At 39.4% G+C, this 15,856-nt stretch overlaps 1 long non-coding RNA gene across 2 annotated transcripts in view; it reads left to right on the plus strand.

Annotated features, from left to right (window-relative positions):
• Positions 1-2,529: 2,529 nt before the first annotated feature.
• LOC132400692 (uncharacterized) overlaps positions 2,530-15,856 on the plus strand; it is a 99,161-nt gene continuing 85,834 nt past the window's right edge. Inside the window, exons 1-2 of one of the 2 annotated variants that reach the window (XR_009514337.1) lie at positions 2,530-2,644; positions 8,208-8,252. This is a non-coding gene — a long non-coding RNA (uncharacterized LOC132400692). The remainder of the gene's footprint in view (positions 2,645-8,207; positions 8,253-15,856) is intronic. The other variant, XR_009514336.1, reaches the window with a different exon arrangement.

Genomic DNA, 15,856 nt, shown 5'->3' on the forward strand with positions numbered 1-15,856 from the left:
TAACCCACTGATCGCAGTCCAGTTGGCATTGTAAGTGTTAATAAAGATTTTAATTTGAGATTGACGAATCACTGGCATTGTTGGAATGGTACCTGCTTCCTTATACCTTTATCTATTAATTAGTGACAAATGATTTCCCACTTGTTTGTGCTTCTGGAAGACAAGGAGGAACACACTGGTTTTCCATCTGCAATGAAAACTGTTTTTGAGGGAGTTTTGCTAGGGTTTGTGCTTTGAATGCCAGGAGAGTGGCCAACAGTCAGAATAGGCACTTTCAGAAGAACATAGAACACAGAAATCTACTGCACATTACAGGCCCTTCAGCCCACAAGGTTGTGCCAACCATGTAACCTACTCTAGAAACTGCCTAGAAATTCTCTAGCACAAAGCCTTCTAATTTTCTAAGCTCCATGTACCTATCTAAGAGGCTCTTAAAAGACCCTATTGTATCCGCTTCCACCACCATCGCCGGCAGTGCATTTCCACACGTTCACCACTCTCTGTGTAAAAAACTTACCCCTGGCATCCCCTCTGTAACTATTTCCAAGCACCTTAAAACAATGCCCCCTTGTGTTAGCCATTTTAGTCCTGGGAGAAAGCCTCTGGCTATCCACACCATCAATGCCCCTCATCACCTTATACACCTCTATCAGGTCACCTCTCATCCTTTGTCACTCAATGGAGAAAAGGCCAAGTTCACTCAACCTATTCTCATAAGGTACACCCTCCAATCCAGGCAACATCCTCGTAAATCTCCTCTGCACTCTCTCTATAGTATCCACATCTTTCCTGTAGTGAGGTGACCAGAACTGAACACAGTACTCCAAGTGAGGTCTGACTAGGGTTCTATATAGCTGTAACATTACGTCATGCTCTTGAACTCAATGCCATGGATGATGAATGCCAACACACCATACACCTTCTTAACATGCCCAATAATCAGCTGTTCATTTCACCTGTGGATTTACATTTTTGTTTCATATAGAGAAAAATCAATGGAGATCCACAAGGAGTGTGTAGCTGAATTCCTGCAGACAGAGTTTTGTAAAATACCCATGCCACTGGAACCCTCAGTTAGATTGAAATGTATCATAAGGTCTATAGATTTAAGCACAGAATTAGCCCATGTGGCCCATTGATTCTGTTCCACCATTTTAATATGGCTGATCTATTTTCCCTCCCAATCCTTCTCCACATAATCTTTGACACCTTACTAATCAAGAACCTATTAAACTCCACTTTAAATATACCCAATGACTTGGCTTTCATTGCTGTCTGTGGCCTTATGCATTTAATTGTTAATCCAAGTTTAATAGTTATTTCTAGCTAGAATGACTGTGATAAAGAAGGTTGTTGAACACTTCCTTCATTGTCCATCGTTCCCAGATAGCAAATTCCGATTATTTCCAAATGATTCATGCGATTTCTCTTCTTTGTTTATATTATTGAGTCTTGATGCCAATTCCTCTCTTTGAATTTTGTGTATGACTCATTTGCAAAAATATTAAGTTAACAAACTTTGATCCTGAATTCTCATGGTTAAGTTGTAATTAGTAAAGGAGTTAAGTAATCTATTGCTCTCAATGGGAAGCAATACTCTTAGGGAGCACAGTTCAGGAACTCCATCATGGGCAGCCCCTACTTTTCCATTCATTGACATACTCTCCTATTCTGCAGCCTTTGAGTGAGAAGATGTGATCCTGAGGGTATTCCACATCTTTCCAAAGTGCCTATTGATGATTATTCCCTTATGTCCCAGATTTATTCTTTATGTATTTTGCATTCTTCTACATGGCTTCTTCTCAGTCTCTTTCTTTCAGGGCTACATTTCTTCAGTTGTTTCCCATTCCTGAAGTAGCCTGACACTCTAGTAGCTCTTTGCTCCTGTCTCAGTGACCTTCCTTGTTTCTTGTGAATCTGATTTGAACTCTAGTATTTATTGTTTGTTTCTCAAGGTTTAGTCGTCCGTTAGGTGTTTGTTTACCTGTTCCGGCTATTGGATGGGTAATTGTTATGACATTAGTAGTCCTCAAGTAAGCAGGATTACAATGGTAGAACTGTTCTGATACTGGTGTCAGTGATGTCTTCAGGACTGTCACTGAAGGTGAAGGTTATCCTTTATTTCTTTGCATCATTATCACTTTAGTTCTTGGATGTGATCAGAATGAAAGTCAAGAAAATATCTTGAAATCTTCTGTCACTGATCCAGTGGGAAAAAAAGGCATTATGCACTCTCAAAAAAAAAATACAGTTGATAGAGAAATTTTCATTTGGTGTACTTTGCAGCACTGTTGAAAAAGTAGGTTATAAATTAACCTGCCGAAGGGTCTCGGCCCAAAACTGTTCTTTTTTCCCATAGATGCTGCCTGGCCTGCTGAGTTCCTCCAGCATTTTGTGTGTGTTGATTGGATTTCAAGCATCTGCAGATTTTCTGTTGCTTGCGATTAGGTTGTATATTAATTTAGAATTAAATGGATGACTCAGCAATGCCATGAATAGCAAATTCCACATTCAGTCCTCTCTTAGTAAATTGGTTACTAGATCATATGTTGTGATTCTTTGATGAGAAAATTGTTGGTGTGGACTATGAGAGAATTCTTTGCTCCATATCAAATGGAACGTTGGATATTTGATGTAAACTGAGGTGGGGCTTTGTTTTAACAACTTGTTGTTGGGTTAACGATTCAGGCCTAGACAGTGGATATGGAGAGGAGTTTCCTATAGTAAGTGAGTCAAGACCAGATGGCAGAGAATAGAAAGACGTCCATTAAGAACCAAGATGTGAAGGAATTTCTTAGCCTGATGCTCATGAATCTGTGGAATTCATTGCTACGGACAGCTGTGGAGGCAAAGACTGAGTATATTTGAAGAAGAGGTTGATAGGTTCTAGTTAGTAAGGGTGTCAAAGGTTATGCGGTGAAGGCAGGAGAATGGGGTTGAGAGAGATAATAAATCAGCCACGAAAGAATAGCAGAGCAGTCTGGATGGATCAAGAGGCCCTAATTATGCTCCTGTCTTGTGGTCTCATGGTCTTATGATCAAGATGAAATTGGAATGTTAGTTTGATATGCAGTGCTTAGGAATATCCAGTTATTTTACAGTGAAACTGAGTTTACTTCATGTTGGTGGCTTGACTGTGTGGTTGAATGTGAAAATCTAGAGGTTGCAGTTGAAGTTGTGTAGCACAGACACTGGCTTCTTGCTGCCGGTCTTGCTCAGAAGTTCATGTGTTTATTTGGTCACATTGTCTAACCTTGAGATTGAAAGTTATGACTTGCTCAGTTCAACAATGTTCTCAGTTTTAATCGCTGTCAGACAACTGTCAGTCACTGAAAGTTTGTTTTTGTATCTGGACATCTTATTTCTTCCACTTTCACTTGTAAATGGAATTTTGCGTTTTTACTTTTTCCTTTAGTCGTTAATTCCAGTTATTTTCTTCAGTTGGTTTTCACAGCCTCATTTAACATTGAAATCATAATTCTAACTTATATTTATTCAGTCAGGAATATAGGCCTTGCTGTGTGGACCAATACTTTTCTTTGCCCGTCCCAGTTACCATTAAAATGAATGGATTTTCCAGACTGTTTCAGAGGGCATTGAAACTGCAAAAAGAATGGAATTAGTTTTGCTTTTATCATCCCTGAACAAAGAAAAGAGTGGAGGATTTTATTTCTTTCTGTTTTTTTTCAGTGTCATTTGTATTTTATTTCTATTCAGTTAGTTTTGTTTCATCTTGCCCCTATTCAAACAATAGATGTCAGCGTAACTCTGACAATAAGAGAATGCAACCCAAGACTGATGACTGAACAAAGATAACAGGTTGAAAACACATTGTGCTTCGAGCTGTCACTGAACTGGTTGCAGCTAGCAAAACAATTGTTATCAGCAAGTTCATTTTGTACATTGTCCTTAATGCACCTTTACATTGTATGAAAGCAAATTATTGTCAATGCAATCATTGCATTGGAGTGGAAAAGAAGAGAGGGCAGGAAATAATTTGATCAATTAGTTTAACATAAGCCCTGTGATGAGCTGCTATCCACAGAAAGGTCCGTGTTTCAATTGTTGACCTCTACAGACTGTCTGACCTCAGTTAGCATGGAAGAGGGCATTGTATAATTAATTTGCAAACCATGGACTGGGAATGGGAAGATCAACATCCATGGATCTGCACCTTGGAACAAGTGAAAAGCTTCAGTATAGAAATTTTGGAGCAAACAGAAAACTTGCACTATTTGGAGGCCAAAGTGATTAAAAGTGTGCCACTCTCTAATAATAGGGAAAAAAAGCAGATCAGTGTTTGTTTATTATTTTAGCCCATTTGAGGTTAGATGCAGATTATGAGAACATGGGGTATTGGTGTGTAAATGTCAACAGATTCCACCACATATGTACTGTGTGTGAAGTACTAAAGCCAAAATTGAATCATTCAGAACCCATTAACCAATTCACAAAATCAAACACATTCAGTATCATTTTACTAGTTCATATAAGATATTTAAATATATTTTGCTACTAATGTTTTTCATCTTAAGCATGATTGCATGCTGTGGAAGAAGAAAAAAAAACAGTTAACAATATTTTACCCACACACCCCTTTCTACTCTGCGGTAATGCGTGGGTGGATATGAGAGCTATTATTCAGTACATTCCCACTGGCCTAACTCTATCTTGTTCTCACCTCCTACTCACCAGGTTAGATTTTGAACACACTTTTCATTGTCAACTTTGATCTTATCATGTGTTCCACAGTTTGCATCTCGCCACGTTGTAAAGTCAAGTTCAAAATGGCAGTTAATGCAGATTTTGTTAACTTGTAACAAAGTGCTATCTACTAAAGCTTATTCAGTAAATATGCTTTTGCTTTTATTCTCATCCAAATAAAGCAAAATAAATGTCAAAATAGCTCAAAACACAGCAGATTTTATCGCTTACAAATGTTAAACATGCACAATCTACAGTATATCTGAAACAACCCAAACCTTCCAAATTTAGATGATAGTGATTGCAGGTTTTTAGTACTCCAGAAAATAAGGAGGGAGAAAAATCTTTGATCTTATCACATCCCTCTTCCTTCAGCCTTATGTGATTAGACGCTGACCTCAAATGGGCAGAAAGGCAAATTTGACCTGTAATGTCAGCTCTGTCTTTCTCTCTCCATAGTTACTGCTTGACCTGCAGAATAGTTCCAGAATTTCCCATTTTTATTTCCAACACCTGTAGCAGTTTGCTCTTGTAAAGTTTGTAGAAGATATAATGAGAGGTGTATTGTTAAGGGTTAATCTTCCTGTTTGTCAAATGCCTTCATACCACAGTGGCCTTGACTGTAACAGAACTAGCTGCAGAAGCTTTGATCATGACCTTGGGATACAATACAACCGTGAGAATGCAAGACTGTGGGAATACACCCATGGGAACATGAAAGTTAGGGCAGATTTTGTGAAGAGTGGTGTCAAGTGATGCTTGGTTTTGATTCAATGGTTTGAGCTGGTGCTAATGTACTGATCCACTTACTGCAGCATTTCAAATCAGTGGAAAAGGTATAGAAGTAGAGTGGGTGGGGGGCTTGGGGGTAGCTCTTCGAGGCCTCAACAATGGGTTGGTCACAAGCACAGTGTGGATCACCAGAATGGGAGGTGGGTCTGCACTTATGAATGAAGTGTTCTGCTATGTCTTAGTTACTGTGCCTATAAAAATTATTCACCCCTCCCACCCCCGGAAGTTTTCATGTTTTATTGTTTTACAACAGTGAATCATAATTGACTTAATTTGGCTTTTTTTGACTGATCAATAGAAAAAAAAACTCTTTTGTGTCAAAGTGAAAACAGATCTCTACAAAGTGATCTAAATTAGTTATAAATATAAAACAAAATATTTGATTGCATATGTATTCACCTCCCTCCCCTTTAATATGACACACCAAATCATCACTGGTGCAGCCAATTAGTTTTAGAAGTCACATAATTAGTTAAATGGAGATCACCTGGGTGCAGTCATGGTGTTTCAATTGACTGTAGTAAAAATATACCTGTATCTGTAAGGTCCAACTGCTGGTGAGCCAGTACCCTGGCAAAAACTACACCATGAAGACAAAAAAAGCACTCCAGCAACTCTGCAAAAACATCATTGAAAAGCACAAGTCAGGAGATAGATACAAGAAAATTTCCAAGTCACTGAATATCTCTTGGAGTACAGTTAAGTCAATCATTAAGAAATGGAAAGAATGTGGCACAGCTGTAGATCTTTCTAGAGTAGGCCGTTCTCAAAAACAAAGTGACTGTGTAAGAAGGGGACTAGTGAAGGAGGCCACCAAGAGACCTATGACAAATCTGAAGGAGTTACAAGCTTCAAAGGCTGAGATAGAAGAGACTGCGCATACAGCAACTGTTGCCCAGGTGCTTCACCAGTCACAGCTTTATGGGAGAAAGCCACTGTTCAATAAAACTCACATGAAATCTTGGTTAGAGTTTGCTGGAAGGCATGTGAGATACTCTGAAGTCAACTGGAAGAAAGTTTTATGGTCTGATGAAACGAGAATTGTGTTTTTTTGGCCATCAGACTAAATGTTATGTTTGCCGTAAGCCAAACACTGCACATAATCAAAAACATACAATCCCTACCATGAGGTATGGTGGTAGCTGCATCACGTTGTGGGATGCTTCACTGCAGCAGGCCCTAGAAGGCTTGTGAAGGTAGAGGGTAAAATGAATGCAGAAAAATACAGGGAATCCTGGAGGAAAACCTAATGCAGTCTGCAAGAGAACTGCAACTTGAGACAGAAGATTGGTTTTCCAGCAAGACAGCGGACCCAAGCATAAAGCTAAAGCTGCACAGGAATGGCTTAAAACAACAAAGTTAATGTCCTGGAGTGGCCAAGTCAGAGTCCAAACCTCAATCCAATTGAGAATTTGTGGCTGGACTTGAAAAGGGCTGTTCGCTCACGATCCCCATGCATTCTGACAGAGCTTGAGCAGGTTTGTAAAGAAGAATGGAGAAAAATTGCATTGCCCAGATGTGCATTGATAGAGACCTATCCATACAGACTCAAGGCTGTAATTGCTGCCAAAGGTGAATCTACTGAATACTGACTTGAAGGGGTGAATAGTTATGTAATCAATTATTTTGTGTTTTATATTTGTAATTAATTTAGATCGCTTTGTAGATATGTTTTCATTTTGACACAAAAGAGTCTTTTTCTGTGGATGAGTGTGAAAGAAGCCAAATTAAATCCACTGTGATTCAATGTTATAGAACAATAAAACATGAAAATTTCCAAGTGGGGGTAAATACTTTTTATAGACACTGTAACTTAGATTTAAGTAGGTAACTGAAGTTTGTGTCTTTCTGCCTTACTGAATCGGCTCAGAGAACCTTTTGGTGTAACATAACAAGGGGTAACTAAAATCTTAATAGATATGAGTTGTCATGGTTGTCCTAAAGACGAAGAGGGGAGGAGAGCTGAACAGATTCAGAAACAGATCTTCTAGAGATGGTTCACAGAATGTGCCAATGCTACTGGTGGGGAGTGCCAATGCTACTGGTGGGGAATATTCAAAGGAGAGGTCTGATTCTGGATTTGCAAATGTTTACGGAACTAGGAAGGGGCAATGGCACATGCAGGTTTTAATATAAAGGTGGAAATTTAGAATTATTTTTATATTGTTGGTACACTACAGTGAGTTGGATATCAAATAACAATATGGTAGAACACCTAAAGGAGACAAAGAGCCTACTCCCTCAATATAAGTAAAACAAAAGAGTGAGTTATTGACTTCAGGAAGTTGGGTAGAGCACCTGCCCCTGTATACATCAATGGTGCTAAGATAGAAATGATTAAGAGCTTTAAGTTGCTGGGTATAAGCATCACCAATGTTTAGTTTTGATTCAGCGTGTTGGTGCTAAGGTCAAGAAGGCACACCAGCACCTCTGCTTCCTCAGAAGCTTAAACAAGTCCCCATTGACTCTCACCAATTTTTATAGATGCACTATTGAAGGTGTCCTATTCAGATGCATCACAGCTTGTTCAGGCAAATGCTCTGACCAAGACTGTAAGAAAGTGCAAGGAGCTGATAACATAGCTCAGTCTATTACTAAAACCAATCTGCCCTCAATAGACTCTGTTTGCACTTCTTACTGCCTCAGAAAAGCAGCCAGCATTATTGAAGACCTTGCTATTCCAAATATTGCCTTTTCTCCCCTTTCCATAGGGCAGAAGATACATTAGCTTGAAAACATGCACCACCAGGCTCAAGGTTTGTTTCTATCTTTGCTGTTGAACTAGCGTCTTGTATGTTAAAAATGAATACATAGACATATTATACCTTGTCATAGCCCTTGTTGTGATTGCACCTTATTGTGTGCCTGTACTGCACTTTCTCTGTAATTGAAAATCTTTATTTTGCATTCTGTTGTTGGTTTTCCCTTCTACTACCTCAGTCCATTGATGTGATGGAATGATCTGTATTGATGGAAGGCAAAACTTGGTTCTTCATTGTATTGGTATATGTGACAATAATATACCTAAGTAATTACCCAATTCCAATCCTGTTGAGACCAGGGGTTTAATATAGATCAGTAAACAAGAATAAGATCTTCCTCTGGGGAGATGAAAACAGATTGTTTGGATGATACGAAGATAACAGAGACTGGGAGATCAGTAGGACATCACTGGAATAGTAATGACTAAAGTTGACAAAACATGCTTAAGGATTTTATGCCATTAGACAAGAGTGGTGGTGAACAATATTATAAAATTCTTTATCTCACTCTCACTTGGATATTTCTCCCTTTTTTCTCCTGCATTGTTCTGATGAAGCTGAACTTAAGTTTGAAGAACAACATCTTCAAACTATGACAATCGGTCTATGGCTTGTTGCATTTGTCTTCTTGTCTTAACATCAATTTGAATAATTTCAAACAACCATTCTTGTCATTCAGTATCATAACTGGCTAGATCTGATGAAAAGACATGAAGTTGGTGAGGCCTAATTTAGAGTATTGTGCGCAGATCTGGTCAGCTAACTACAGGAAAGATATCAATAAGGTTGATTGAGTATAGGGAAAATTTGCAAAGATGCTGCTGACACTTGAGGACCCAAGTTAGAAACATAGAAAACCTACAGCACAATACAGGCCCTTCGGCCCACAAAGCTGAGACAAACATGTCCTTACCTTAGAACTACCTAGGCTTACCCATATCCCATACATCCATCCAGGAGTCTCTTAAAGGACCCTATCATTACCACCTCCATCATTGCTGCCAGCAGCCCATTCCACGCACTCACTACCCTCTGTGTAAAAAACTTACCCCTGGCATCTCCTCTATACCGACTTATATGCACTTTAAAACTCTGCCCTCTCGTGCTAGCCATTTCAGCCCTGGGAAAAAAGCCTCTGACTATCCACACAATCATTGCCTCTCAATATCTTGTACATCTCTATCAGGTCATCTCCCATCCTCCATTGCTCCAAGGAGAAAAGGTCAAGTTTACTCAACCTATTCGCATAAGGCATGCTCCCCGATCCAGGCAACATCCTTGTAGATCTCCTCTCCACATCCTTCCTGTAGTGAGGCGACCAGAATTGAGCACAGAACTCACAGTGGGGTCTGACCAGGGTCCTATATAGCTGCAACATTACCTCTCAGCTCTTAAACTCAATCCTACATTTGATGAAGGCCAATGCACCGTACGCCTTCTTAACCACAGAGTCAACCTGCGTAGCAGCTTTGAGTGTCCTATGGACTCAGACACCAAGATCCCTCTGATCCTCCACACTGCCAGAGTCTTGCCCTTAATGATATATTCTGCCATCATATTTGACCTACCAAAATGAACCACTTCACACTTATCTGGGATGAACTCCATCTGCCACTTCTGAGCACAGTCTTGCATCCTATCAATGTCTCGCTGTAACCTCTGTCAGCCCTCCACACTATCCACAACACCTCCAACCTTTGTGTCATCAGCAAATTTACTAACCCATCCCTCCACTTCCTCATCCAGGTCATTTATAAAAATCACAAAGAGTAGGGGTCCCAGAACAGATCCCTGAGGCATACCACTGGTGACTGACCTCCATGCAGAATATGACCTGTCTACAACACTTTTTGCCTTCTGTGGGCAAGCCAGTTCTGGATCCACAAAGCAATGTCCCCTTGGATCCCATGCCTGCTTACTTTCTCAATAAACCTTGCATGGAGTACCCAATCAAATGCTTTGCTGAAATCCATATACACTACATCTACGGCTCTACCTTCATCAATGTGCTTAGTCACATCCTCAAAAAATTCAATCAGGCTCGTAAGGCACGACCTGCCCTTGACAAAGCAATGCTGACTATTCTTAATTATATTATACCTCGCCAAATGTTCATAAATCCTACCTCTCAGGATCTTCTCTATCAACTTACCAACCGCTGAAGTAAGACTCACTGGTCTAGGGAAAGGTTATAGGGAAAGGTTGAATAGTTTAGGACCTTATTTGCTGGAGCGTGGGAGAATGAGGGGAGGTTTGATAGAGGTATGCAAAATTATGAGGGGTTTAGATAGGGTAAATGCAAGCAGGCTGAAATTGAAAGAGTCTGGAACTAGAGGTAATAAGTTAAGGGTGAAAGATGAAATACTTAAGTGGAAAACAAGAGGGAACTTCGCTCTGTGGTTGGTGAGAGTGTGAAATGTGCTGCCAATGGAAGAGGTGGATGCAGATTCGATTTCAACATTTAAGAGAAATTTGGATAAGCACATAGATAGGAGGAGTATGGAGGGCTATGGTCTGAGTAGAGGTCAATTGGACTAGGCAGAATAATAATCTGGTGTGGACTAGATGGGTTAAAGGTCAAGTTTCTGTGTTGCAGTCTTCTATGACTTTATGACTCTAATTATTGCCGCATTAATGAGTAAAGGTCAAAAGCTTAGAATGATTTAAAAGAGAAGGAAACCATTCAGCCCATTATAACCAACAGTTCTTTAAAAGAACCATTAAATTAATCCTCTACCCTGCTCTTTTCAATTATCATGCAATTTTGCTGACTTTATTTATTTAGAATTTAGCCATTTTTAAAGAGGAACACACCCTTGAATTTACTTCCATTGTTTTTCAGCCAGTGTTTTGCAAATTGTAATTTGCTTCACATATCCTCTGACCCTTTGACCATTTTCACCATAAGCAGCTGTTAAACCTTTTGCCATGGGAGAGAGGAAATCATAATTATTCCACCAAAACCATTCCTGATTTTAACATTCCTAAGGAATATCTGCATGATCTTCTGTGCTGTAAGCAGGTACAGCAATACTATCCTCTCTTGCCTATCCATGTACAGCTGTACTCCTCTAACCCTGCTTTTATGCCACTTAATCCCGCTGCAAAGTTGCCAATGTCTTGATATCTTTCCACATGCTTAAATCCAATAATGGCAGAAAGGTTTGGTACAGTTTAGTTGAAGAGAAATTATTTTATTCATAGTTTAATAACATTTACTATGGCCAATTTCCATTCAGAGAGTGATAGTGAACTACTTTCACGAAATGTAGTTGTCCTTGTGGTGCAAGTATTCTCTATAAGATTACAAACTCACCCCAAGTTACTACAGTGCTAGGATTTTATCAGCAGCAAGGGGAAGTTTGCAAGAAAAGCATTTCCTATTCTCACTTTGGATAATGCCAAAGTCAGCTTGTATAGTGTCAGTCAAAAGTAAAGACCCAGGCCTTTCATAGATATGGATGAGTAGAAGAACAATGAATGAATGGTCATGCATTTCCAAATCAGGGTGGTGCCAGAACTGTATCAACAGGAGTGGAAGAGGTGGATTTGGAGAGCTTATTAAATTTGGAATTTGTTTTGCACATTTTCTTTCTTTTATAAAACCAAAACAAATCTTAATGCATTTTAACAGCCAGCTGTCCTGCATCAAAGACTATTGTTTTACAGATACCTGCTGGTTTCTTTTTCCTGCACACTTTTAAAAATCCAAATATTTTATTTTAGATTGCCTCAATTCTCTGAACAAAATACATCACTTCAGTTTTGTAAATAATACTTCCAAGAGAGGGAGACTGAAGAACTAAAAGGAGTCTATCACTGGTAATAGTAATTTAACACTCAGCTGCATTAATAAACATAAACTGTATCAAACAATATGTTCTTCACGTAGAGTACAGAGGTTTGTGGTTTCTGTTGTTTTCAGCTAAAATTCTATTTACCTTCAACGTTTTAATAATAGCTTCCTACTTTGCGTTGTTGGTAACCTTTTATCTCTAATTACCATGTTAAAAAATATATGGGTTATTTCCATGACACTGAAAGGGTCTACTGTGTTGGATAACTCAGTTTTCGTCTTGGTTAGAGGACAGATCTGCTGACAGGGCAGTCAGATAAAACACCACAGCCTTCTGTGCTACCCCAACTTTTTCTCAATACCTCTGCAAGTGATTAATGATGTCCTTCATCTACCTGAGCAATAATTATTATGTTTCTCAGTTCAGACTGGTGTTTTGACCAAACTTTAAGTAAAGAGGTACTAGAGCTTATTAGCTGACACCGCACAAGGTGCCCCATGCTGAGCCCTACTTAAACTACATCAAATATATTCCACTACTCAATGCCGGCTTGAAAAGAAGAAATGAACATCTGCTTGCATGGCGTCTGATGTTAAAGCATAGGTGTATCCCCAGGAAGAATTAGATGGGGATTATATAAACTTTGACCTTCTGGGAGTACCTCAGGAAGGCACCAATAACGTTTAAATCATTAGCCAAACCAGTAGCATCTGCATGGGGAGTTGAGCCAACAACATATTGGGTCTCAGCTTTTCCATATACAGCAACAGCATGCCATATCCCTTTCATTAGCAGTATCACACACACAAAAGATGTGGGCACTTTATGTACATGATCACTTGAACTTTGATCTCAACTCCACTCCCCTCACTCCGCCTCCTCTGTAATTTAGTTCCCTCACACATTTGGTCAACTGTCAGCTGTCTGTGAGCTGGTGAGGACAGCCATTCGATGGGAGCCTGTGGTGGCCCTCCATAGACAGTCTGCTCAGGTATGCAACAACGAATGTGACTGAATGGAAGGTGAAAGACAAATTCCTTGTGACCAGTCCTGCACTCCAATGACTCAACGTGAACAGATTTAGAATTGTCAAAACTTTAGCACTGGACAGTTTCTGCTTACCCTTTATTCTGGCAGTGTTGAGAACCAGGCAAGGTGCCATATTGCTGAGCACTGTCCTCTCACCACGTCTGAGGTGTGATCTGACAACATAGAGCTCAGCAGATGGGGAGGCTGTCCTTCAGTCTTGCACATATATATTTGTTAAGTAAGTTTCAGTGCTGAAATAAGAATCTGCTAATATATAAAAAATAGGTCACTGAAGATAAAATTTCATCAGGATATGAAATGGGACTGGATTTCATCCATGCTTGTTATTCACCCTCTCTTTGATAACTTCTTCACCTGTAGATTATTGGGTAGAATCTCCTAGTTGGTTCCAAAATCATGCCACCTAAAAATATATTTTCACCAGTTCTCTACTAACATCTATTAAATATAATGATTTTTGTGAGCCCTGGGGAGATCAAAGGGGCTGACAGAAATCATTTGATTATTCATATGTATGAATTTCCTCCAAATTCATAGAACTTCGATGATGGATGACCAAGTAATTTGGGTGAAGTGCATTCAATATTATATGCAATAAATCTCAGTTGTTTTAAGTTTCCATTAGTTCAATACTTGAATTCATAGTCGTGATGGTTTCATGTAACAATCAAGCACTGACACGAAAATCAGAGATAAAACATGGACTTGAGGTTAGAAGTGAGGATACCTTAGGATAAAGACCATGAATTGATCAAACATCCTCTTTTTGAATTTATGTATCTGTCCTGAATTATGTTTCCATTATGAGTTCTAAATTAGAAGTTACAACTGTGTGCCTTAAGTAAATATCACATCACAATGACATTCTCTAAGCTTCTGATCAGAAGGTTTCTCTCTCTGAACTTTTTCTTTCAGTTTGAGCTTCTGAAATTGGGCTTCTTTCACATTCTGACTCTGAAGTGGGTGGGAGACTGGAAGAGATCCTCAGTGTTGCCCTTATTTGGTATGGGATATTGCAAATGAGGTGAACCTCCACAGAAGGTACAACATTCAGCAGGCATGGGTGTGCCTTAATGTTAGTGAGGAAAAGGCTCTGCTGTGAGAAAAGGCCGCAGGGCTCTGATTAGATAGCAGTGTGGTAGGGTTGTATATCTGCATAGGGCGGGATGACCTGATGGGTGATGGATGGCCCAGTTCATATATAGTTGGAGCAAGGAATGCAGCTCAAGGCCCACCTTGGCATGAATAGATGGAAGCTGGACATGGAGAACTGAAAAGCCCATTACTTGGCAACATTTTTCTGAGACCTGTTACATTTTCTGAAGGATTCCTAATTGATCTTTGATCAATTATAATACCAGTTATTTCACTTGTTGTGGAAGTGGAGCTGGAGGCTGTGGGATAGAATGGAAAGATAGAAGCGGTAAAGTTTTGAAGGAGTGTGAAAGACACAAGTGGGCTTGGATGAGTGACCCCTCTGAGAGTTCTGTTTGACTGCTCTACTTGACCTATGTATTGTAACTAAACTAGATTGTCAAAGCCACACATTGCAAACTCTGCTTCGCATTCTTCTCTGAACAGAAGTTCTCTGTAGTCATGACCTAACGACCTGATTTGGTCCTTGAGCCATTTAAATTTTGCATTCTAAATTACATTTCTCCCAAATTTATTTACTTGGCTGGCTATGGGAATCCATTTCTCTACCATGGGAAAACAAGATGTCAATCAAAAGTCTGCTGCCAGTTTCATAACTCCACAGCAGACCAATATCTATTCTCGCTTCTCTTTTACTCTTTATATATTGGAAAAAATCTTTTGTATCTTCTTTTATATTATTGGTTAGCTTACCTTCATATTTCATCTTTTTTGGTTGTCTTCTGTAGGTTTATAAAAGTTTCCCAATCCTTTAACTTCCCAGTAATGTTTTTTTTGCTGTCTTTTACTTCCCTTGCCAGCCACGGTTGCCTCATCCTCCCTTTAGGGTTTGTTTACTGAAGCTCCCTAATCAAATCTGGTTCATTACACAACACACAATCCAGAATAGTCTTTTTCCTAATGGGCTTGATCACAAGCTGCTCTAAAAAGCTATCTTACAAATGCCCTCTACAACTTCACTCTCTTGGGATCCAGCACAAATTCTACAAATTCCCTCTTTGGGGATCCAGCACCACCCTGATTTTGCCAATCTACCTGCATATTGAAATCCCCCAATACGATAACAGCATTGCCCTTTTTACGTGCCTTTTCCATCTCATGTTGTATTTTGTACCCCACATCCTGGCTACTTTTCAGAGTCGTGTATACAAGTCCCATCAGGGTCTTTTTACCCAGAAGAATTCTGAACCTTCTGATCCTATGTGACCTCTTTCTAAGGATTTGATTTCAATTTTATCAACAGGGCTTTCTCTTCTCTCTTCTGGTATTTCATATTTTCAATGGCACTGTCTGTACTTGCATCATTCCTGCTCTTCTCCCCATCCTAGACGTCTCCAATTCTGTTCTCTACCACTCATCATACCTGATCCTGCGGTTAAAATTTCTTTCATTTCCCAGTTCTGTTCAAACATAGATTCTTTTCCTTTCTCCATAGATATCATCTAACCTACTGAGTACTTCAAACATTTTCTGATTTTATTTTGTTGACAAGGGCTCCATGCACCACCCAAAACCTGTCAATTTTCCAGAAGCAATTGTCCAGAATTGGATATTACCAACTAACACCTTTGAAGAACCAGAAGCAGTATGGGTGCA

Source organism: Hypanus sabinus, chromosome 10 (genome assembly GCF_030144855.1).
Source record: "Hypanus sabinus isolate sHypSab1 chromosome 10, sHypSab1.hap1, whole genome shotgun sequence".
NCBI lineage: Eukaryota > Metazoa > Chordata > Chondrichthyes > Myliobatiformes > Dasyatidae > Hypanus > Hypanus sabinus.